This window comes from Pholcus phalangioides, unplaced genomic scaffold (assembly GCF_987345545.1).
Source record: "Pholcus phalangioides strain wild (caught in Gottingen) unplaced genomic scaffold, Ppha-v1.0 ptg000003l_1, whole genome shotgun sequence".
Taxonomy (NCBI): domain Eukaryota; kingdom Metazoa; phylum Arthropoda; class Arachnida; order Araneae; family Pholcidae; genus Pholcus; species Pholcus phalangioides.
In genome coordinates this window covers 38173023-38198304 of record NW_028301596.1, presented here as the reverse complement: position 1 = coordinate 38198304, position 25282 = coordinate 38173023, and the positions used below count along the sequence as shown (strand labels likewise).

Genomic DNA, 25282 nt, shown 5'->3' with positions numbered 1-25282 from the left:
CACTAATTCATTGTTTAAAAAACAATGTTTTAAAATTTCATTAATTCATTGTTTTTTTAAACAATGAATTAGTGAAATTTTAAATCCATGTTGTGTGGAGAGTATTCCATTAGCTATCTCAAGAACAGTCATCTTGGCAAGATGGTCTTAAAACTTGAGTCGCAACCAACGCATTATGCATATAATCCAAGGAAAAAAAGAGCACAAAAAGTTTTTTTAAACTTGCTTATCTAATCATTCTTTGAAAAACTTGCTCACCTAATAATTGCTTAAAAAACTTGCTTACCTAATCATTGTTCGAAAACCTTGCTTATCTAATCATTGTTTGAAAAGCTCGCTATCTAATCGTTGTTTGAAAAACTTGTTTATACTTAATCATTGTTTCAAAAACTTGCTTAACTAATTATTGTTCAAAACAAACTTGCTTACCTAATCACTGTTCAAAACAAACTTGCTTACCTAATCACTGTTCAAAACAAACTTGCTTACCTAATCACTGTTCAAAAAACTTGTTTATCTAATCATTGTTTACTAAAAACTTGCCACTTAGATTACTGTTAGAATATTGATCAGCTAAGCTTTAAAATAATATATCAAATTATGGTATACTCCAAACTGACTTAGTAAGTCACTGTTAAAATACCAAAAGAGAAAAATAACATTTCAAAGGTGATGTTTTGTTATAAGAGAGAGCAAGAGCATTCCTGAATAATTAAAATTCTCTGTGAAAACGTGAGGAAAAACCATTAAAAGAAATTGCAGGAAATACTGCCAATTAGAAAAGATTAACAACATTTTCTGCTAGAAAAACAGTAATCACAGTACTTCATCCATATTAATCCCCGAACTTCCAATCTTCGGATAACATGAAAACACTATTTAAACACTTCAAACATTTCCTCATTTTTCATCATTTCTTTTTTTTTCAAAAAAAGACAACAAAATACCCGTTTATGTGCCATTTTCAATTACTATGTTCATAAATATACGTAAATAAGGAAAAGATAAGGCTGTGTATATGTGTGTGTGTGCGTTTTTACGCATCTTTTAATTCATTATTAACAAGGAGAAAAATAACGAGACTCGGAATCCCGAATCCAAGGTTAAAACGTGACTTAATATTAAAGAAAAAGTAACTTGTTTTTCTTTTTCTAATAATACGAAAAGTCTTCGCATGATCACATTATTATTATTATTATCATCATCATCATCAAAATAAGATATGTCAAGCATGCAGGAAAACATTGCATCACGTGATAAGTGCAATTTCTTTGCGTAGTTAATAATTATACAACCGGGGTTAGAAGATGTGCGCCATAGATAAATGACACTAAATCAAGAAACGCTGTAGAAACCGCCGCGCCCATATATAAGATTATATCAATGCTTTAAAATGGGGAGTAATACATAAACGTTTAATACCTGCTGAACTTCTGCGTGATCTTCATTTCGAAATCTTACATGATTAGAATATCCGAATGCGTAGGATAATCAGTGAATAAGGTGCTATGGAATTAGTCAGCTATCGTGCTTGGAGTTGGTGGGATGAGAGAGAAGAGGATTCGGGGTGATGCGTCGGGAGGGACGACTAATTGCGTTCACAAATGCTTTTGGTCGTGGTCTATAAATCTTGGTGTCTGCCATGGGACCCCCCCCCCCTTTTTGTCGTGGATCCCAGAAGATTGTAGTGTCTGTCATGAACCCCCCCCCCCCATTTATAGCAGCAAAAACTACAACCATCTATCAGGGAGAACATTCTCGAACAATGGGGAACATTCCATCCTGTACTAGTAAATGTGATGTGATAGCAATGCCATCTACTGGACTTCGAAAGAAATAAAACAACGTTTTATGCTCCTATCGAAAGCTGTCACTACAAATACAATTTTTGTCACATTGTAACAATATTACTACTGCAGTCTGTCAACGTTGCAGAGATGCTTTTGCGTGTTACTTTAAGTAAAACTAATATATTTCGTAATTTATTTTTTTTTTCAACATGGCAATATTTTTTTAATAATTCTTCAATTGGGCCGTGGGCCCCCAGAAAGTAGCCCTGAGGGGGGGGGTCTGGCGGTCCAGGCACGCCCCTCCCTCCCATTGGGGAGATCTAATGGGCAAGAGTACACACGACTTGCATAAAGTTCTAGGAGTACGCATAACAGAAGGGTCATGAACTTAGGAGAAATTTAGTCGTGTCCAAACGACTTCTATGCATATTTATGGCTAGGAAAGCCTCCTTTCACACGGCCTTCAAGCCTTTCTTAGGAGTACGCACGCCTACGCTCACCTAGTGACACACAAGCCTCCCACGCATTTCAAGTAATGCGCAAGTTTTCTACGTATTTCTAGGAGGTATCGAATCATAAAAGTTTTGGGGGGGGGGGAACCACTGCTCCACTGACTCATCATTTCTCAGTACTATTTTGACGAAAATCAAAACAAAGAAACCAAAATTGAAGGAAAAACTTGGAAAACTTAGTTTCACGAGAAAAAAAAAAACGAATGAATAAAATGGATAAAAATTGAGTGATGTTCTTGGAAACAACAAAATTTCCCAATCCTCATCGATTTCAGTCACCGACGTTTTCTGAGTAAGAAAACGAAAGGAAGGGAAAGAAAAAAACTCCCAACAACTGTTCTGTTTGAGCAGATTGTCATCATCAGACCATCATTGCCATTTGTCAGATGGTCAGGGATGCGTGTCATCGTCAGATTTTCTAAGAAGAATGACTATATGTGAGCGAGAGAGAGTGTGTTTCGCGCCACCAACTGCACCAAACAGTCCATAAAGTAAGGATGCTCGAGCGGAACGAATATTTACCGATGTTTCAAGCCGATATTTAAAAGATTGTTTTTTCTTTCTCAAGACTAGATGCTAGAAGGTGTCGTCTTATAGAAATTTCAACAGGGCCAAAAAATTATCCAACGCATTCACCTTCTCACCTTATATTCTTGAACGGTGTTTGTAAAATTGTGAAGAATGTGGTGGAGACTGTAAAACAAGCAAATGCCCTACAATATTGTAGAAAATTTTTGATGGAAGCATTTACTCATGATTGTTACGCAACAATACTCAGTTAAAATCCCTCAAAGAACGCCAATAAGGCTTCAAGAATTCCTATTTGCCCAGGGCCCCGAACGTGTGAGCAACGGTCTCTGCATCTTCGGTCGTATTCATTGACGTATTTCTTGATGCTACAAGTTCCTATTATGACACCGGGTAGGGTTTAATTATACAATTAAAGCAGGTCTGAAAAAAATCGTGAAAGAAATTTTAGGCACCAAAAAAATCTTTACCCGAATTAAAAGGTCCAAAATAATGCCTGCAATTTAGTAACTACAGAAAGAAAATTTTAGGTGCCAATACGTGACATGGTGCCTGGGATTTGTTTAACCATAAACTAAAGATTGATTGTAAATTCAATTGGCACGTTTAAAAAGAAATATGATAAACAAAGTGGGATAAATCGAGAAGTTATCCTTACTTAGAATTAAGACAACCAACACACACACACAATATTTTGTATGGGCAGGGTTATTATTACATAGTATTAATTACCGATTTTTTTTATTTCGTGTAATATGCTTTTGTATTGGGTTGCTGTATTTTGGTTGTATTTGGCATCCATATTATTAAGAGCATCTTTTTTCAGCCACCTCGTTGGATATTTAGCCTGTTGTGGCGTTTGTATTTGTATTACTTCTATCGGTTTAATGGCATAATTGAGGAGGAGGAGTCTTGACTGGTAGAAGACGGGGGGGGGGGGGGAGTCTGGAACCGGGATTCCGGGTAAAACAGAAGGGTTCAAAATTATCGAGAAATATTTCATTCATCAAGAATTTGTACTCAATTAACCCTTTCGCTTACAAGCAATTATCAAGAAATTCGGATATCTTTTTTTACGAATCGGCGATAAATATGGTAACCTTGACCTAACCGCAAGTTAGAAAAAGGAAAAAATTTAAAATTATTAGAAGAAAAGGAAGAAAAAACAAATGAAAGAGGAAAACAGTATAATAGATAAGTTGCATGTTAAAAATATATAAATATAACAAAATACAGTTAATACATAAAAGAGCTGTTGCTGAAGGGAAAAAAATCAATAAAAATCATATAGGCCTGATGGAAGGCCCTTACCGTCCCTTGGGGCTACAGAGTGCATGTGATATATGTGTGTGTATCTTGTGTCGTTGTCTTTGTGTAATTTACGTTTGTATTTGCATTTTGTATTTGTATCTTGTAATTTGTTGTTTGTTTTAATTAAAAAAATAAAAAATAACAGATTTATCTTTTCTTCCTTACCCTACCTGTTCTCTTTCACTCTTACATATATAGTAGGATACATCGTGCGTTGGAAAAAATCACTGATAAGAGTATAGAAATAAACGGAGGCAAGAACAACTTTCATAGGGTTTCAACAAAGCTTTGCGATGGTGAGGCGAGAGGAAAGAAAACAGGCAGAAGTTGTTTCAATTTATTCCACTTGCGTTTGGAAGCAATATTACGTCCTTGATTGTAAAGTGGTTAAGCATATTTACGTCAAGGTGTTTTCTGCATTTCAGTGTATTTTGAATGCATGTAGCCTATGGATCTCTGGGTAGGGAGGTTTTCTCCTCGAAAAATACATATTACCATGATTCTCAAAGGGAGGCATCCAAATTTCTGGTCTGCCGCAAGCTTTCCAAACTCTTCGAGACAGTTCTGCCTGAAGTTCTGACCGTGTGAACCAATTCGCTGTATAAATAGATCGACTATACGAAGCCCGTTTTGCAAGTGAATACAACTGTACTTTTAATGTGGAATTATGACGATTTTTTTAAATGAATTTGAACAGCACCTCCTACAGATAGAAGGCCTCCTCACCCTGCTTGTGACGTCAGTACGTAGTCCATTTTCCCTCAGAACATTCAGAGAAACAAATTCCCCTGCTCGTACCAGTATCATCGTTGTGTGGGAAAAAAAATGATCGGGCTCAGAATTGGCAATTTCTATGCCCCACATCCAATCATTATGCGGTATTTGTGAGCCAATCAAGAAGATTCCACGTCAAAATAAGAAAGAAACAAAATAGGATGCCGTGTTTCAAAATGTGGCAAATTTTCTACGTAGTCTGAATGACGTTTATGGCAACCAGTGCAGAGGCCTTCTATCTCTTGGAGGTGCTGATCTGACACACGTAAAATTTATTTTCATAGTAAAATTTTGAACATCAAATTAGTTATAAGAAACCATGCAACTTATTTTGGAGTCTCAGTTCGCCAATACGTATTTAGAAGCGTGATTGAGAGAGACGCATCAAAATTCAATTTTACTCTGAATTTCGTTGAGGAGTGAAAATATTCCCTCAAATTTTAGGGATTTTTTTTAATAGTGTTATTTCTCAATGATAAAACGAAATACCCTCGTTTTACAAAAATGTTCCTAAAAATTTTCGAAAGTTGTAAAATTATATTTTCGGATAACACTGGGTCAGGAGTAACTGGTTGACGTGAAATTTATCCAGGAGAGCATTAAATAGCTAGGAATGCTCAGATATTGTCATTCCTAAAATCCAAACCATATACAGAAATCCCGAGATAATAATTAGGGTGGAAACTAATGAAAGCTGGAATAAATTAAAATAAGTTCGGCGGGAGACCCGTCAGCCATGGCGACGCATGCCTGGGATGTCTTATGGATTTGGCGTGGGGGCCTGAGAAAATTTTCTTAGAAAGTGAACGAATGAATAACTAATTTTCAGACTGCTTTAGTGCAGAAGTCCGTGAATTTGGATTGGTTGTATGCCAGTAGACTTGAAAATTGGCTTCTAATTAATAGAAGTTTTTGAAATTGTTCGCTATGGTTGTCATATTCACGTAGGTCCAATTCACCACACGTGTTCAAAAGAGCGCGTATGGGAAGTTGGTGATTCCGTCAAACTTTCCCAGAGAAGTTGAGAAACGCTGTTCTAGACATGCTATCTGAAATTTCTTATCCAACCAAGCTCCTTCAGAAGAAAAAGCTATATTAAACCCCTCTGTAGCAAGAATTCTTGACTAATGGGTCACGATTCAAATTTGAGCCGCAAGAGCTTCTGAAATGGGTCGTAGAAATCAACTTTTCGATGCTGTTTTATTTGTTGTAACTAATTGAAGTAATTTTGTTGTAACTAACATTTGTTGTAACACTAGTTTCAGGGGCGTGTTAACGATTTCGGTGGCTAGGGTTGCAATACCGACATTTTTAAGGCTCCTTTGTGAGCCATGATTTTATATGCATTATTTTTTTTTGGGAGAAGTTAGCATCTAAAAACTTATTTTCAGAAATGCTGAGAAATATCCATGTTACTGCCAAAGCCCGAAGTGCGACCGTTTCGCGACGAGGCCCGACCATTTCGCAAAGTGGCCGGATATCCCTGGCCAAAGCTTGATGTGCTGATGTAAGACGGCCCGGTGGGAGCCAAATCCATTTTTTTTTTCATCGCCAACGTGCCATATATGTCTATATATAGCAGTTGTATTGGATTGTGACTCCGTGTGACGAGAGAGAAAAAAATTCGAAATTTGTAAGGAAAAAACTATGAAAATAATTATATAAGAATGTCGTTTTTCTGCCAAATTTTGGAGGAAAAACACGATTACTGCAGCGTGTCTGCGGTTTGATGGACTGCCATAACTAACATGGGCATAATTATCACGAAGATATACGCCAACTTGATTATCTCGTATCATGTCTATTGTTATAGGATTTTGGCCAGGGATCACCGGCCACTTCGTAAACTGGCCGGCCAATTCTGAATGGTCAATATTTAATGAAAATTGCGAATTCGCGGAGTGGCCGGCCCGTTTCGAATTGGCCAATTTCGGGCTTTAGCAGTAACATCTATATAAACATTTGAACACACTAAAGAACCATTTAAAATTAATTATTGATGAGAAATTTTGAATTATCGATAGATTCAATCATAATTCAAGAATAAAGGGAAAACAATTGAAAATTAATGGGAGAAATAATTCCAGAATTAATGGAAATTCAGAACTTATGACAAAAATAATTTCAGCGCATTAGTCAATACTTTCAATAATTCGGGAGAGAATGGGGCGTATTCAAATATCCAAGTCGTAGCTTTGGGGCTAGGCTCTGTTGGCGCCTTTTTTAAGAAGCCATAGACTGGTGTTTCAATAATGCTGAAAATTAAACATAGTCTTAATCAGGGATATTTAATAATAGTTGAAAATACAAAAAAAGTTGATGGCGGTGTTGATTTTTGGTTGCGGCTGGAAAAGGTCAAGAGCCCCTGCCCTGTAGCGATATACTTCTAACAAAAAACACAAGTTAACAAATTATTACCCCTTCAGTTGCCAATGGTGATTAAAGGGGTTAATAAAACGGACATTAAGGACAAAATCTCTTGAAGGAACAATAGAGAAGAAATGATTCCAATTATTGACAAAAAAATGTAACAGCATTCATCATTATTTCAGGGCAGTTCATCTAACCACATTTTTTTTTTTCATGCTATTTCCAGAATCAATTTGAACATCGTTAGCATTAGACGGTCAGTCTGCGGTCCAGTTAATCATAAAATTCAAAAGGGAAGAGCAACAACCGATCGTTATAATATTAGTTCTTACATCCTGAATATTATTTTTCCTCCAAAAACCCAAGAAGAAAATTATAGTCGCGGAAGAAAACATTACATTGGTGAGGGAGAAAAAAATTCCATTCATGTTATCATGAAACGAAAAATAATGTTATTTGGAAAACAAAATAATTATCATTTCGAAGATAATTCTAAATGTTTTTTGTCGAAACACCTATAAATTTTAATCTATTTTTTGATCCAAAAAAATGTTCTTTAAGAGAAATCGAAGAAATATAATCTTGTATTACTTCGATTATTTCTTTTGTCTAAATTCTTAAGATTTTTTTTCTTTTCGAATGGGAAGATAAGATCTTATACGTAAAATAAATAAAAAATCGTAAGTGGAAAATAAGAATTATCTTATTTTTCTCTTTCTCTCTGTCGGAGATAAAGTTTCTTTGAAGAACTAAAACTTTGAACAACATTTTTTGAAATTTCATTACGTACGAAAAAAAAAATGTATATGGAATTTCTTTCTCCTTTCTTCTTAGAGAAATTTTTCCTCTTGTTGCTAAATATCAATTTTCTTATAATTTCTTACGAGAGGGAGAAAAAATGTAAAAACTTAAGAACGTGGAAAATTTCTGAAGATATTTTTTTAGTTGTATTCGGATAACAAGCCTTACAATTGTTTGCTTCTTTCTGCTGAAAAATATTCATGTGTAATTTAAAAGAAAATACTGATAAAATAAATAATTTAATAAAAGTTGAAATTTTGTCTTCATTTTTTTAAAATAATGGATTAAAATTTCAGTACAGATGGATGATTTTTTTTTAAATTTTAAAATTTTGGTATTTTCTCAGATTAGATAACGCTTTTGTTTTTTCTAACATTTCTACTTTTATTATATAATGTGACACTGTACGCGTTATCCCATACTATTTATAGTATTCCTTATACAATCGAATCCCGTTTTATCGAATACCGTTATAGCGAAAATCTCGTTTTAACGAACACTTTTTTAATCCCCCAAATAAGTTTACATATGAACAATGCTAACGAAACCTGGAATTCCTTTATAACGAAATTTCGTTTTAGCGAAGTGATTCCTCCGGTCTCTTGGCGTTAGTTATACCGGGATTCGACTGTAGTTTATTTTGTTATTGATTTTATTTTATTCATTATACTTTTAGTTTTATTTATTATTTTTCATTACTTTGTGTACTTATTTGCACAACCTCTAGCATCAGTGCTCACTAATCTCCAGTTCCACTGAGTTTAGGTTCGAATCGTAGGATGGCAAATCGACTTGTAAGGTCTTATTATTAATGACACAAAATCATCTACATAAAAAGACCTTAAGCGAGTTTATCAAAACTGTTGCTAGCAATCGCCGTGGTGTTCACTGAAGCACTGAAAATTGTCCGATTCTTGCATCTAGTTTTATACTCTATAGGTTGGCACCCCTGATGGACACCCTAATTATATAATTCTATTGAAATTTATAATCAAAATTCATATTATATTGTCAGACTCAGTTCAAGTGCAGTATTTGCCAGAGATGAAATATACGTGCCTTTTTTTTCTGATGCGGTGCACGGACGGCCGTAGGAGTGTTATCCAAAAAAATAATTTTCGTAAGTAATTTCACTCCTCTCTAAAATTTTCAGAGGAAATTTTGTAGAGAGGAGAGTATTTTTTAAATGAGAAATAGAAGTAATTCTATTTAAAAAAATGACCAAAAATTCCAAGTATTTTCACTCCTTGACGAAATTCGGATAAGCGAAATTGAATCACGCATCCAGATGCGTATTAGCGTGATTCAAGCATCAAAATTCAATTTCGCTTATCCGAATTTCGTCAAGGAGTGAAAATACTTGAAATTATTTGGAAGGAATAAAAAGAGAAGAGCAACAACCAATTTCTTTTGGAATGCTTGAAATTGTTTGAAGGAACCCTACCTGTGTCAGATTTCATATTTTAAGCCTAACATCGGCTAGTATTGCTCCATGAGTTATCGTAAGTTGAATAGGGCCAACGTAAAAATCAGGAACCTAGAAAAATTGGTCCCGTGATGAAGATGAAATAAGAAAAAATTCCGGACGATAATTTATGTTTCATATAGGAAACTTGCGATTCTGAGAAATTTCGCTGCATAAAATTTTCAAAGCTTCATAGCTGTTTGAAGCTTTGAATGAAAATTTGATCATTTGAATGCAATGGTGGTAATGGTGGTTGAATGCATTATGTTAAATTTTAACATTCAAGTTGAGAATAGCACAATCATCAATTTTCAGTTTTACCATATAGAATTAATATTTAAAATTGTGTGTACGAGTATAAGACATATTCCCGAATATTTTTGACCCTATTTACCAGCATTTAAATTATCCTAAAGTACTTAATTCTATAGCAAAAATGACACTGGAAAATTAATTCAGAAATCACAAATTAAACTTTCAAAGCATTTTTACTTCGCTATATATACAGTAAATATGATGTAAATGCGTGATTACGGCGATGATGAATAATTCTAAATACGTATTACGTTTCCTCTCAGCCCATGAAGAAGTATAATGAGTTGAAAACTTCACAGCGTTTACAGGCGGATTCCAGGAAGGTCTCATGAATTGCAAAACAGGAGCTAGGAATGGTAGATTCTGGTAGTGGTGGTGGTGTATGGTAGAGAACCTTTAAGGACCGGCTACGAATAGAAAGCAGGGTTGCAAGTATGGCACTGAAGTTAAACCGAAGACTGAAGGAACTTTTTCGACGCTTTTTTTTAACGATGATATTCATAACTAGGGCACCCTGAAGACAAAGCATCCATTGAAGATATCCATTAGCATAGAGAGGTGCTATTTTTTGAAGGAACTCGTCCGCGTTGCACGAGCGGGTAGACTAGAAATAGCTTGAGTTCATGATTCCGGAAAATGTTTTTTTTAGGAAATGATGAGGAATGGAAACAGCATCTAGGTATTTTTCGAATCACAGAGGTAGCATGACGTACGAATACTTCGGCTATAACTATCACGGGAGTTCAGCTTGAAGGTTTCGTGAAATTGAAAGTGAGGGCTTTTTTGCAAGTACTTGAGAAGAGTAATTCGTAGCTATATATCAAGAACACTTCATTATAACATGTATGGACATGTAAAAAAATCACAGTGCATGTTCCCGAAGAGGAGCTGGAGCGAAGGCTTTTTCACCAGAGTATGAGAAGTAAGAGTCATTCACAAATATCAGGAACAGTTCACGTACCTTGCTGGAACATGCAAGAATAGGGTATGTTTTCGAAGACGATAAAAAGAATGATGCGTAGAGAGTGGATTATAACAAGGCACGATGGACTTCCAGAAAGATGGGTGAAGGGATTATTCAACATGGAGTGAGAATTTCGAACAACTCTCAAGCAAGAACTCACCAGTGGCAGCAGTATTTGCCACTTCAGTGGTGGTGGTGGTTTTCCATCAGCAGTTTCACGACGAGACCGGCACCAAGGATCGACAGCAGGCTGTGGTCCTTCTTATCACCCATCCCGAACATCTGAGGAGCGGCAGTGGAGTAGTCGACCGTCGACAGGACGACGATGGTCACGATGGCGAGCAGGGCTAGCAGCTTCACGAAGGAGAACATTATGGATGGAAGTCGTTCGTTAGAGAGAGAGAGAGACTAAAAACAAAGAGTGTTCTAACTCTGAAGAGAAGGTTTGAAGAACTGATGCTTGAGTCAGGTTCGAACCCTGGTTATATAGGCATTGGGCAATAGAGGGAAGAGGAACTATGGGTAATTGAATTCCCTTCCGACGACTAAAATCCCTTCCGCTTACATAATTGAAGAAAGCATTTCTATCTCTGATTTCCTTAGGATTTCCCTCTGTTTAAAAAAGAAAAAATGAAATGAAATCCATGTCTTTTTTAATCCGAATCTGAAAAATAAATGCGATTAATACATTTTAATAAAACGCTCGGCTGCCTCGGAATGTTCCTGTAATCGCTGATTTTTACCGACTAATTTTAGAAAAACTTTGAAAAAACCCCGTTTTAAAGATAAAGGCCGCTATCCTGTGTATATGGTTTCGTAAAATCTGAATACCATTAGCATAGATTCCCTCATTAATAATGCAATTTTTTTTTAGGTACCGATAGGCATGGCCGCACAGCATGGACGAATGGGCTGTAGGATAGCACAACAAACAACACCGACTGCGTGTTAATCTTGTCCTACGGAACTGTTTTTCGCGTGCTAATTGTTACAGCGACTCAATATGACGTTATCTGTGGTTAATATACTAGTATTGCATCATTAACATGTGAGTGTTATAAACGTAGTACAAAATAATGTAATAGTTGGGCCCATAACGGCATATACATTGCTATACAGCTTGCGGAATTTGAATTCAGCTCTGCTGTAAAGGTAAGGCTTTGATATTAAACATATTACAATGATATTAAAGAGGAAATATTTGGCATAAAACTAGAGAGAATTAACGATATATATATGATATGTTAATGTCATTTAATGCTATTAACATTTCAGTCCGGTAATTATACATAATAACCGATTATTATGTATACTTTCCGAAAATTTTGGTAAGTTTGATGAATTTTTCTAAATTAATCACTTTTACTGTTGATTATGCATAATACCCAAGCATCGCGTCGTTGGTAAACAAGAAAAATCGTAATATATGATGCATATTATACTGGGGTACAAATTTTACGATCGGGGTACAATCGTAAAATTTGTTATCATTATATCTGGGTCCGACTATATTATCACCCCATATATACTAGACTCATTTGGAAATTTTTTCATATTTATCAAATTCACTAATTACACTTGGGGCATTTGTATTATTATTACAAATTAATTACAAACATAAATTTATATTGATCATTTTGTAGATGTAGAATTTTATAACACAGATTAATCACAGATTAAAAGGGCGATAAATGTAAGGGCGATAATAAATAAAAGGGCGATTCAAGTATGCATGAAATTTACAAACGACACTTAGTTCTTATGCATAATAGCCGGCAAAAATAATTAATTTAGAGGAATTTATCAAATTTATCAACGAAGCTTTGGTATTATGCATAACCTCCGGTAAAAGCGGTAATGTTTTAGTGTATTTATCGTATGTTCTCGAAAGTTTACAAAATGTCTATGTTCAGTACAGATTTTATTGAAATTTGGTCATCTTGATAATACAGTCGAACCCCTCTTAATTGAGCTATTTAACATCTAAATATGTACATGATACATATTTAGATGTTAAATAGCTCAATTAAGATCAGGGGCGTACACCTGATCGCCTTTGGAGGGGGGCACAAAAGTCTTGCACCCCCCCACTAGCATTTTGTGCCCCCCCCTCCCCCACAAAAATGTTTTTCTTCACGAGAAATTATGAGCAATCGCCCTTTAAAAAGCATTTAAATTAGCAGAAATCGATTAATATAGCATATATAAAAGGTATTTTCTTTCTATATTACAATTTTTTCACCGAAATATTTTTTTCCCAATTTTTGGTCGACTTGGGGGGAGAGCACACCCTTCCTCCCTCCGTGCGTACGTCTCTAGTTAAGACATTATACTTTGGGTTGTGGGAAAGATGAAAATGAATTTATCATTTTTTCTTGTTTTGTTTTGGAAATGTCTTGCGACCCACAGTTTGGGAGCCACGGTTCTATGGGAATCAGCTGGATATAACCGAATTCAACTATGACGTTGTGTTTACAAGCGCTTCCTTTGTAGGTTGAATAATTATCATGCGAACACTGATTCCACATAGAAATTCCCCTCATCCCCAGGGCGCTTTTATTCTCACGTGAGCAAACGGGACACGTGCCTTTTGTACTCAAGCACAGACCACGTGTTCTTTTTCCCTGCGTACGCCTTTGCCTAAAAGAAAGCTACATATAAAGGGCCCCTGAAAATTCATATTTGCTCAGAACAATGCCCACCATATTCCTAATGCCCTTCATATTGTCTGATGAATAACAGTAAAAGGCTGTAGATACAGCTCTGAACAAGCCAATTTTAATTATTCATAGACATCCTATGGCATTCAGAAAATAAGCCTGGGATAATGCTCCATAATAGAAGACATTAAGTTAACATTATAGTGATCGAAGAGTTATTTCCGTACATGTCCGAATTCGTTCATACATCAATGCCTCCATAATGACTGAAGTTGAAATGGATTGTACACAACACACAGTCGAATACAATTCATAAAACTCTCCCGTCTTAAACCAATGGATCAGTAAACAATGTTGACTGACTTGCACCACTCAAACTCGGGAAGCCCGAATTTCCCCTTGTTCTTAAAGCCGATGAGCACCAATTACTCGAACACGTCCAGAATGTCACCATGTTCTAATCCAATTTACGACACACGCGCCGACTAATATATTCCTATGCATAAATTTCAGTATAATCACCAAGTGGTCATAATCCACTCCGTCGTTGTTTCCGTCGGACTGCCGAGATATAGCAAATTCCGATCGTGCAACAATTCGTCGATACATGGACGACGTTATTTATCTGTGTTTCCCGAGATGAACTTGCATCCAATCATCATCCCCCGATATTCATCTCGATAATGACACGTTACACAATTTTGGATTACAGCAGTAATGGAGAGCGGATTAATTTAGAAAGCATTATTATTAGCAGTACCTTTAGTAGCCGTCTTGTTCTTAATCTTGTATCCGCACGATTCATAATTATCTGGACTTGTTATATCCGAATAGCTGTATATGAGACTTTTTTTTTCCTAATTCGCCCATATTAGTTCACAATGCACTAAGTTATGATTATAAAGTAAAAAAAAAAGGAATCTCTGCAACCGTCACTTCAAATTTAGAAGATGGATAGAGACATTTTTACCATTTAACCAGTGCAAATCCGACATTCGTGTGCATACCAATAGTTACCAAACTGTGGCACGTGTACTCCTGGAGGGGTGCGTGACAGACTATTCAGGGATATGCGAAAAAGAATCAGCAATGACGGAAGAAACTGATAAAATATTATAAAAATGCAAAACATTGGATAAGAGGCCGTAGTGTGCCATACCGTTTACGGTATATTATATGGTACATGATAAGTACGCAAGCTTCCTACGCATTTTTAGGAGTACGCACTCCTACTCACTGTTCTAGTGGAGTGCAACAATCATGCGCATTTCTAGGAGTACACAAGCCTCTCACGTATTTCTAGAGAAAACACTGCATAACAAGCCTCAGTGCAGCAATCTTATGCAGCGCAAGTCACTTATTTTAGTAATATATGACATCCATACTTGTTATGGACATCTTTTTCTCAGCCACCCCGTTAGGCATTTTGCCTGCTGTGGCCTTGTATTTGTATTTCTAGAAATACTGCATACCAGCCTCAACGCGTTTCTCCAAATACGCACATTTCTAGAAAGACAAAAGCGCCTTCGTCCATTTCTAGAAAAATACAACTCTGATATGTTGCAGAGATATATATTACATTTCTAGAAATGTCGGTGAATACCGCCTTAAGAAACCGAAACATCTTTAAAAAAAATTGCCAGAGGGCATTATAGTGACCAATCATGAGGCCCATCGGCCCCAAAAGCCCGGGCCTTGTACGATATTCTTCAATGTTTTTCAACTTTTTCCTCATTGTAGACATAAAAACCTATTAACTAGGTTATTTTGACGCATAAAATATATTATTTGTTTTTATGCTACTATGCAGTATAAAAACGAATATGGAATTGTAACACATTTTGTCCGTTTTCATGCGTATCGATTCGAAACCAACAATCAATTACACGTAAAAAATTATAGCAGATAGTTTAATTTTTATTTGATAGATGGCAGTGAAATTCCCCTATTTTTGTGATGTGGGTATTTTTTCCCCCGATATTTTTGTGTGGAAGGGAATGGGTGCAAATACTCTTTTTTTGGACAACTATACGATCACAGAATGTTTATCCCTTTCGGACAGTTTATACACTGGTGAAAGGAATTAAGAGAATTTGCAGACTTGGTCGATTATCTCTAGAACTACTGTACCGATTTTAATGAAATTTGACATGTACATACATTGATACAATACAAAACAAATAACCATTCAATAATTGTAATACACACGCATGATCGTGCGTAACACTCGTTGGAGTCGGAAGGTATGAAACAGCGGTTGCAGAATAAACAAAAAAATGGGTTAATAGGGGGTATGGTCCCCTCTTACAGATATACAGGTCTCGCAGCGTGATTTCATACTTGAGATAAGGCAGTTTATCATTTCCTGTGGGAATTAGTCCCACTCGTTCAGCAACGCTGTTTTCATTCCCTGGATGGTTCTCGGAGGGGGGTTCAAAATTGCAATTGCCCTCCCCAGAGCGTCCCAAACATGCTCTATAGGGATAAGGTCTGGAGATCTGGCTGGCCAATCCATCCTGCGAATATCCTCACTCTCTAGAAAATCGTCGAGCAGAAGAGCTCTATGTGGCCTCGCATTATCGTCCATTAAAATGAACTCAGGGCCAACTGTACCCCTGAAAAGGTGAACATAGGGCTCCAAGACCTCATCCCTATACCTCACACCTGTCACAGTGCCTCTTTCAAAGACATGGAGAGGTGTGCGGCCATCCAACATGATGCCTGCCCAGACCATTAAACCTCCTCCGCCATAATGGTCGATTTCGCGGACATTGGAGGGTAGGTAGCGGGTCCCTGGTTCTCTCCATATGAACGTACGGCGAGAATCGGTGCTTAGGCTGAACCGGGACTCATCAGTGAAGAGAACGGTCGCCCATTGATCCATACTCCAATCTCTATGCTCTCTGCACCATGATAAACGGATTCTCCTGTCCGTAGAAGTGAGCGGGATGCAAACAGCAGTTCTTCTTGCAAACAACCCTCTCTCATGAAGTCACCCTGGATACACGGGTTTTGTGGCTGCATACAAGTCACGAGAGAGCTGAGAAGCTGTAGCACTCCTGTTACGCCTCGCTATAATCGACAAATGGCGATCTTCTCTGGCCGTCGTGGCTCTTGGACGACCTTGCCCAGGCTTTCTCTCGATGGATCCGGTATCCTGGAACTGTTTCCATAAGTTACACACGACGCTGGGCGTTAAATTGAATTCTCTACAAATCTGGACTTGAGATTGGCCTGCTTCTAGCCTCCCCACAATTCGCCACCTCATTCCATCATCTAAACGTTGGTGGTTACTCATTTTTACTGTTACAATTTGAAATTAACCGATTGCTGCAAAATAACGCCAAGAAACTCGCCGAGGTGTGCTAGCGAACGAAATGAATCTTAACTTACGCGCGCTTATAAAGCCTGTTTCTCTACTGGCTCCGCCTACACACACGTGTACGCTTACGTATTTGACGTACAAGATTTGCATTTTTGTCTAGAAGCAGTGGTTTCACTCTCTCTCTATGAAGTTTTTTCTCTTCTTCGTAAATGAATTAAATCAGGATATATCATTTCTCTTGAAGTGAGGTTTTCCGTTTTCCAAATACGCTCCAGTTAAGGTATATGAGGACCCATTACCACACCGAGCTGCCTAATATTAGGACCGTGAAACTTGATCACAATACGATGATATTTGTGCCATGGCTGCCAAATTGAACATTTCTGTGGAATTCCACGCATGTGTGTAGGAACCATTTGCACCATCGTCCATGAAAAACTTGAAGAAACGAAAATGTTTAAATTTGTTTCTTTTTTTTTCTTTTTTTCATGCGCCAGCGTCGAGAATGAGGTCGAAAATAATACATGCCCAGTCGAAATTTTTACATGCCCCACACATGTCGGGCAATAGATTTGTCCAGCGCAGATGCCAGCCTTCAAGCTACCGTACGCATACGTAATATATGCTCGCATAACAGCTGCAGGTACGTAGGTTCAGCTTACTTCGATCATGGTGTGTTCTCATACGTGTGTGCTCCTCTGAGGTGTTGATCCCATATGCAAACATTATGCCGTGATATCGATCCGGGGTCACTCATAAAAACCCTAGATCTATCTGCATCCATGAGGTCCGATAGTGTTTACTTTCGCAGTTTACTCTGAAGAAAGAGCAAAGGGAATATATTTGTTGGATCTTTGCGCTCTGATATTGATTGTCTTTCTTCCTCATCCTTGTATGCTTAGCATTCATATTTCCAGTGTATATAGCATGATTTCCTACTCTTCCGTGACAGTAACAAGGATTCTAATAACAGAACTATGCCTTTGATCACAACGTTATCGAAAAATCCTGAGGGTGAATTCAAGTTTAAATTCCAAAGGTGTATAGATTAGCATTCGTATTTTTTGACAGTTTTAACCATTTTATAGAACTGTCCGATTTTTTTTTATAGAGCTTTCTTGAATTCGCAGCTGTTACAAACATCGCTGATGGAGATCATTTTCACAACTTGGTAGTGCTACGATAATTCTGACCAAAAATACAGTGTGTCCCAGAAATTCATAAAAATTGAATTCGTATATTTGGATTGGTTTGCGAAAAAGTTATTCTCATGAAGGAGGACTTTTTTTTTATTATAAAACAAATCACAGGATCTTGGACCTGCCGATCGTCCCGTTGAAAAGTCTCGCCAACAGGCCAACAACTGCACAATTAATATTCAAAACATTACACTTTGAAATGATGAATATTTATATAGTCATGCGCATTCTCAAATAAAATTTATAAATTATGCAAATATCTTTATCCTCGACTCTAGCGGAGAAAATTCACGTCAGCTTCGTTGAAAATAACGAGACATTTTTATAAAGAAAAAGTGGGGAAAAGGGCAAAACTGGGGGAATATATAATGTCCCGTATACCTTCCATGTTACAGTTAATGAGGAAGTCAAAGTGTAAAATTAAACAAGAGAAGAAAAATTTAACTAGGGCTGGGAATCGATCATAAAATATTAATCGATAATCGACTGATTAATCGAATATTTTCGAGTGCCAATTCATAGCAAACGTAGCATTGGTGAAGCAAACTACAATGCTTAAAACAATTAGGGGAAATGTAAGTTTTATTTATTTGTGATTTTTGAACATTTTCATTGATAAAATATAGACAAAGAACATTGTTAGGTATTCACAGAAGAGATGTATTATAAAAGTTGATCAACTAAATTTTAATAAATACAACATATCACCTATTTTTTTTTAGCAGTGTAGATAATTGATGCGGTAAAAATATAAGCAATTCTATTCCTTTCACGCACCATGCACTAAATGAATGCAAACAAATAAAGAAATAGATTAGAAGAACGAGCTATACCCGTTTGAAGTTATTTAATGTTGAACATGATTGTCATGTCCTGAAATTTTTTAACTAGGAGAGAGAATCTTGTCTTTTTCTCTTTTAAAATCTATTTTAGGTTAGTCACTGATTTCGAAACTAATTTCGATTTTTAAACTGTTACTTTTTTACCTTGAAACTGCTCTGAAATGGTATTGGAGGGGTAGGGGAGGGGAAGCTGATGTTTTTCGAATAAGAAAAGTTCTGCTCACAGTGGAGACAATAAATCTTGGTCTTGTCTTCCAAAACCTCCATGAAACTCAAATTTGAAACTGAAATCATCACTAGTTTTTGGTTGAATCGACTTGTATTTCCACAAGTAGAAAAATTTAATGAAAATATTTTCAAATATGGTCATTTATCTGAAATCCTATGTATAGGAACATAATTCAAGACATCCAATTGGTTTAGTCTATAAATAAAATTAAATTATAAATTTTTAACAAAAATTTTTTATCGAAGTTTGATCAGATTGGTCGAAAAACGATTAACTCAGATAAAATTTTTAAACTGCGATTAACGATCAATCGAACCAGCCCTATTCTTAACGCAATTCACTACGTTCAAATGACGACTTTTTTTTTTTTTAAATTGTCGAAAATGGTTTCATGAATTTATTTGGAAGAATGTTTTACACAGAATCCAAAACACTTTTATTCTTATACACACAATAAGTCAAAACAAAGTCTTGGCTGATTTAAATCATTTGGAACAATGGTTTTATAGGCAAAGAACAATTTCCAAACGCGTTTTTTGATATTTTTTTATTTTTTCGTCGCATTATTCCACGCGAAACCAAATTTCTCAAAAACTATGCAAGATATCTCATGAAATTTTTCAACAGTGTTCAAGATAACATTGGCTGTGCAATAAACTAGGACCTTGACCATATGTTTAGAATTCAATATTATACAGCTGTTTGAATAAAAAAATTGAGTTTTTTGCGAAAATTTATGTATTGTTTCATGAAAACTGCCATATCTTAGAGAATATTTTGTGTAACTCAGAACTTTTAGTTCATTGCACGGATAACAGTCATAGCAGCATGCAGCACCAAAACTATTCGAATATATGTTGTAGTTTTCAGGGCACAATGTAAATTACTGAAAATAAGCTAATTCTGATTACATAGAATAAAATGTATCAAAAAGTTATAGAAATATTTCAGATATCTCAGTGGACTTTCTTGCTTTTTTGTACAGTATTATGCCAAGCGCTTATTAAAAATCCATAAGTTTTGAAAAAAAAACTGCCCCGGAAGTGGTCAGTTGCCTTAACGCACGATATCAGAGATCCGTAGAATGAGACATTGCTTCAATGCGACGAACTCCAATTCCAGGAATTTCTTGGAAAAACGCTATAAAATCAGAAGCAAAAACGACGAAAAATGTGTCGTTATATCAGACACATTCTGAAGACACGTTCTTGCGTTTTGATTGACGTTATAAGCAAGGTTCATTAGCATTATTCGGTATGGTAATCACCCCGGAATATTGACGTTATAGCCAAGCAGTGCCGTCTTAACGCACGGCCCGGGGCCTCAAGAGAAGAGGACCCTTAGAAAAATTAAAAAATGAGAAGTAGTTTAATTTTTCGAGAATTTGCCAGGTAGGGCTTTAGAAAAATCACTTGGCCGTTGGATGGTCATAAGACGGCCTTGTAGCTAAGGCGTCGTTACAACCGAGTTTGACTGCATAGTCCGAAAACTCATCTTACTTTAACCCCGTATATGTACTCTGAAGTAAGACCTTCGCTTTTGAAGGTTCCTTCTTCTAGGGATAAAGAGACGTCTATTTCATTATTCAAGATTCTGCGTTGTGAGGCAATCACTTTTTTTCCCAATAAGATTCGATTTTTATATTCTGAAAGCTTTTGAAAGAGGCCCCGTCATCATTTCCTCTTTTTTAAAAAACGAAGAGATTATCTTTTCGACTTTTCCCATGTGCGCTCATGATAAAAATTCCATTCTGATATTTTAAAAGGGAAAATATTTTCAAGGCACTGATGGAAAAAATATGTTGAATACATTATTTTTGATACGGGATGTACGTATTGTGAAGGCATTCTATTTTCTTTAATGAAGCCAGATAAAATTTCAGAAATCTTAATTAGTATCGTAATGGCTTCATATTACGTCGTTTTGAATTCAATTCCGTTTCCGTAAGGACTTAGCTTGGACATTAACTTTTATGAGACAAAAAAAATTTTTGTTAATATAAATTCGGTAGATTCTGGAAAATATAAGTTTATTATTACTTTGGAAGCGGCTCATCAATGTTTGAATTATACTGAATTTTCAATTGAAAAAAAACTAATTTCCAATTTAATTCACGAAAAATTCCAATTAAAAAATCATCTAACTTCAATGTTTTTTTCAAAATTACCAAATATTGATTCACGAAAAAAATTGCAAATATCACAATTCAAATCATACGTACATGAAATCATTAAAAATCGAATTAAAGTTATATAATAAAAAAATTGAATTTTCATTTGATAATTGAAAATTGGATTATAATTTTATCCACGCTGAAAAATTAAACTTTCGATTGTTAATTATGAAAATTTTGTTCACGATAGAGAAAAAATGAAATGAAAGTCAGTTCAATTCGCAAAAAAATACCAATTTCATTCATGATAAAATGAATGTATAATTCAAGTTCAATTCACAAAAGATAGATTTATATTATCTCACAGAAAAATATGAACCAAAATTTCATTCACAAAATCTAAATTATAATTTAATTCACATAATACATGAATCTAAATTTAATTTGGCAAGCTCTTATTAACTAACTAGGCCAACCTTCGTATACTGCAGGACATGTGCTGAAATTATAAAAATGTACAATTGAAATTTATTGATAAAAATATAATTTTTAATTTTATTCACAAAATACAAATTTAAATTGTATTTGAAAATTATAAATTTAAGTTCGTTTTAAAAAAGAAATTTTGATCTAATTCACAAAGACAAGTAAAATCACAATTAAAAACTTTGGGAAATTGTTATAAGACCACTAGATGGCGTTGGTTGAATTCTTTGAACCATAGCTTTAAGGGGCCGTTCAAGTATTACGTAATCATATTTTTAGCCATTTTTAACCCCTTCCCCTCCCTTGTCAGCAAAATTTCGTCGGGCCCCAGTGCGATTCTACACCACTCAAGTTATCCCCCCGCGGCACATTCACAGATTATTTAAGTGATCCACGGCATATAATTACGGATCACTTGAGTGATGCGTGGCACAGTTCTAGAGCACTTAAGTTGCCCGGACACATTTCCAGATCACTTGGATCCTCGAAAAAATTAGAGATCACTGAAGTGGCTCTGTAGGCCACTTAGGGGCCATTCAAGTATTACATAAGCAGATTTTCAGCCTTTTTTGACCCCCTCCCCCCTGTCAGCAAAATTCCGTCAGTAGCTTAGAATATTACATATCTTCAAAAGGGGTTGTTGATGACGTAAGAAACCTTCAAACCCCCCTTGTCATCAAAAGTCAGCAAATCCGACTGTATAAATACAAAATATTACATACACGTCACGGTGAAAGTGATAATCCGGTAATTAGTTGTAATCGCCAGTTGTCACTAATTTTTCATAATAAGTGGCTGCAAATAATTAAACACAAGTTTTTACATTATTACACCATGCGTAAATCAGACGTGGAACGAAACATATAGCAAATAAAAAATTAGAAATTGATTCTCAATCATTATCTTATTTAAAAACAACTACAGCATTAGATATAATATAATGGGCAGATCGATTATAATATATGATGCCAAATAAATTTGCCAGCGAACTATATAATGCCGAATAATAGTAAGCGTGAACTTGTATCCGGTCCATGAGCCCGAGTCCACTCAATATTTGCCACGATCTCGATAATTCCTATAAAAAAAATTGGGTTTAGGGCTTTCATATTATTATCACCCGATTAAATGTGTTGAATTACAGTCAATTCGTGATAAATCGAATATCTGTTTAAGTCGAAGTTTTCACTCAGTTGAGAACTTTTTCCGTATTTTAGTGTTAAAACTTTCCCTGAATTCGAATTTTTCGGAATAAGAGAAATTTAAAAAAAAATAGAATTTAGTAATGTGGAATATATAATTTTAGCTATAAAATTTGGCGTAAATATATATAAATGGTCATAATTACCACACAAAAAAATACTCCTTCGTGGCAATGACCCCGAATCATAGGGATCGATATACAGGGTGCCCGATATATACTAATGCGGCCTTTATCTCATCATCAACCGTCGGTCGTAGAGGTATAGTTTCAATTTAGAAAATGCTCAAAAGACGTTCAAAAATCACCCTACATGAGTTTTGAGTTCCGAAATGCAGCAAAATAAATAAAAAAAAATCTAAATTTTTATACGGTCCCCGATCCCCGTCCTTTAACTTCAAGTTAAAAAGTTGATGACCTGTCTCTCCTGAAGCCACCAAAAAGAATCATGTTTCAATTCAATTGAAACTTTCCTAAGTGCTGAGATTCTTCCTAAGTCCCAATCGAAGTTGGGAAAGGACTGCATAAATGATGGAAAGGAACGTTGTCCGTTAGTTTTTGCCGTTCTTTCATAACTTTTCTCCGATTTTTGAATGTGAATATATTAGCGAATATTTAAAAACTATTTTTTGTACGCCCCGGGAGATACAGGGCAACAACTTCTTAATTGGAATGAAGGGCACACACACGGGGGGGGGGGCGTATAAAAATGTAGATTTTTCATTTTGTTACACACTGTATTTTCACTCTCAAAAATGGCACAGGGTAATTTTTGAACGTCTTTTGAGCATTTTTTTTTTAATTGGAATCATACCTCTACGACAGACGGTTCATGCGATAAAAGCCGCAACCGCATTCATAGGACACCCTGTATAGAGGTTAGAAAAAGTCCGGTGAAATCCAGGAATTCGGATATTGGGCGGGTGAACTAGGGCCGGCCAATTCGCGAACTGCCAACTTCGAGCTTTGGCAATAGCAAAAGACTCTAACAAAAAACCAACTTTTTCCTCTGAAAATCATTCAAGTTCAACATAATGTACGCGTACCATAAGTACCGCTGGATAAACAAATGTGGAAGATCAGCCCGAAAGAAAAAGAGTCAATATGCAAATAAGTGCGCATTATAGGCCTACACATTACATACTAGGAACAGCCATCGTCAATAGTACGTAAATAAGTACGTTTTAAGTGCTGAAATTATTTCTTTTTTAACTATGATGTTGTTGGTGCAGGTGCTCCAAACTTTCATTACATTTTATTTGTTCCCCCCCCCCATATCCATCCATGGTTCTTTGTCAATACCGGATATACATTATCAAGGAGGAAAGAAGTAGTGCGCAAATAAATAGAAAATCCAGTATCACATCGCGAAAAAAAACACAAAATCTACTTTCATTGATATACAAGGCTATCACCGCATCAAGGGACAGGTTTGTTAACTTATTGTGCTATTTTTCCTGTAGATGGTGTGGTTTTTTTTTTTAATAGTTCTCTAGGTCATTGTGATATCATTGTCTGGAACATTCCAACATGCGTTACTGCATTAATGGTCGAAAAACATCATGGATGAATCTATCAATTACGTAGAGAGAGATGTATTTTCTAAAATGCGTGGGTGACACCATTTTACTTGAATCAATTCCAATTATCAAATTTGTGCTTTACTATCACAATTTCTGTTTTGGCACCAGTTTATACAGGATGCATTGCAAACATGGGGTATGGCATTTTACTGGCGAACCGTTGATCCTAGAGATATACTGCACTTCTAATTGGTAAAAGTTACCTAATAATGTGTACTACTCAGTTATGTCGTTCATGTTTCAAGGGGGGGTTCCGTAGTTGCTAAAATACAAATAAAAACTTTTTTTAGATTCCCCGTGTGCCCCAAAACCCAGTTAGAAAGTTGTTGCCAAAAAAGTCTCTCCTAATGCCAGCAACAAAAATTGCACGTTTGTAACGGCCGTATTCACCAACACAGTTTAAACTGCAATCGCAGGTGAAAGGATTGAAGATCGAAACGGATTGGTTAAATTGCGGATTTTAACCAATCCGTGTCGATCGCTAATCCTTTAACCTGCGATTGTAGTTTAAACTGTGTTGGTGAATACGGGCGTAAGCCATTCATATTTCAAGGGGTTGTATAGTTATAAAAAAAATAACTCCCTATATATACAGGCCCTGTGTGTCTCAAAACCAAGTTCGAAAGTTGTTGCCCTGTCGCTCTTGATGCCAACAAAAAAAAAAAAAAAAAATCCACGTTTCTAAGTTCAATATTGAGTGAGATATTCGCAAAATGGAGGAGAGTTAGGAAAAGGTAGCCTTAAATACGGGTGAACCGTTTTATCCGCATATAACGCTGTTTTTATCCCAACTTTCGCCCGTGTTTCTCGAATT

At 36.0% G+C, this 25282-nt stretch overlaps 2 protein-coding genes across 4 annotated transcripts in view; one reads left to right on the top strand and one right to left on the bottom strand.

The window, feature by feature from the left end:
* Positions 1-25282, bottom strand: part of LOC149088506 (uncharacterized) — a 531717-nt gene that overhangs the window by 481891 nt on the left and 24544 nt on the right. The window lies entirely within an intron of this gene.
* Positions 24196-25282, top strand: part of LOC149088505 (uncharacterized) — a 48667-nt gene continuing 47580 nt past the window's right edge. Inside the window, exon 1 of one of the 2 annotated variants that reach the window (XM_089247994.1) lies at positions 24196-24315. The gene's annotated coding sequence lies outside the window, so the exon portion shown is untranslated. The remainder of the gene's footprint in view (positions 24316-25282) is intronic. The other variant, XM_089247990.1, reaches the window with a different exon arrangement.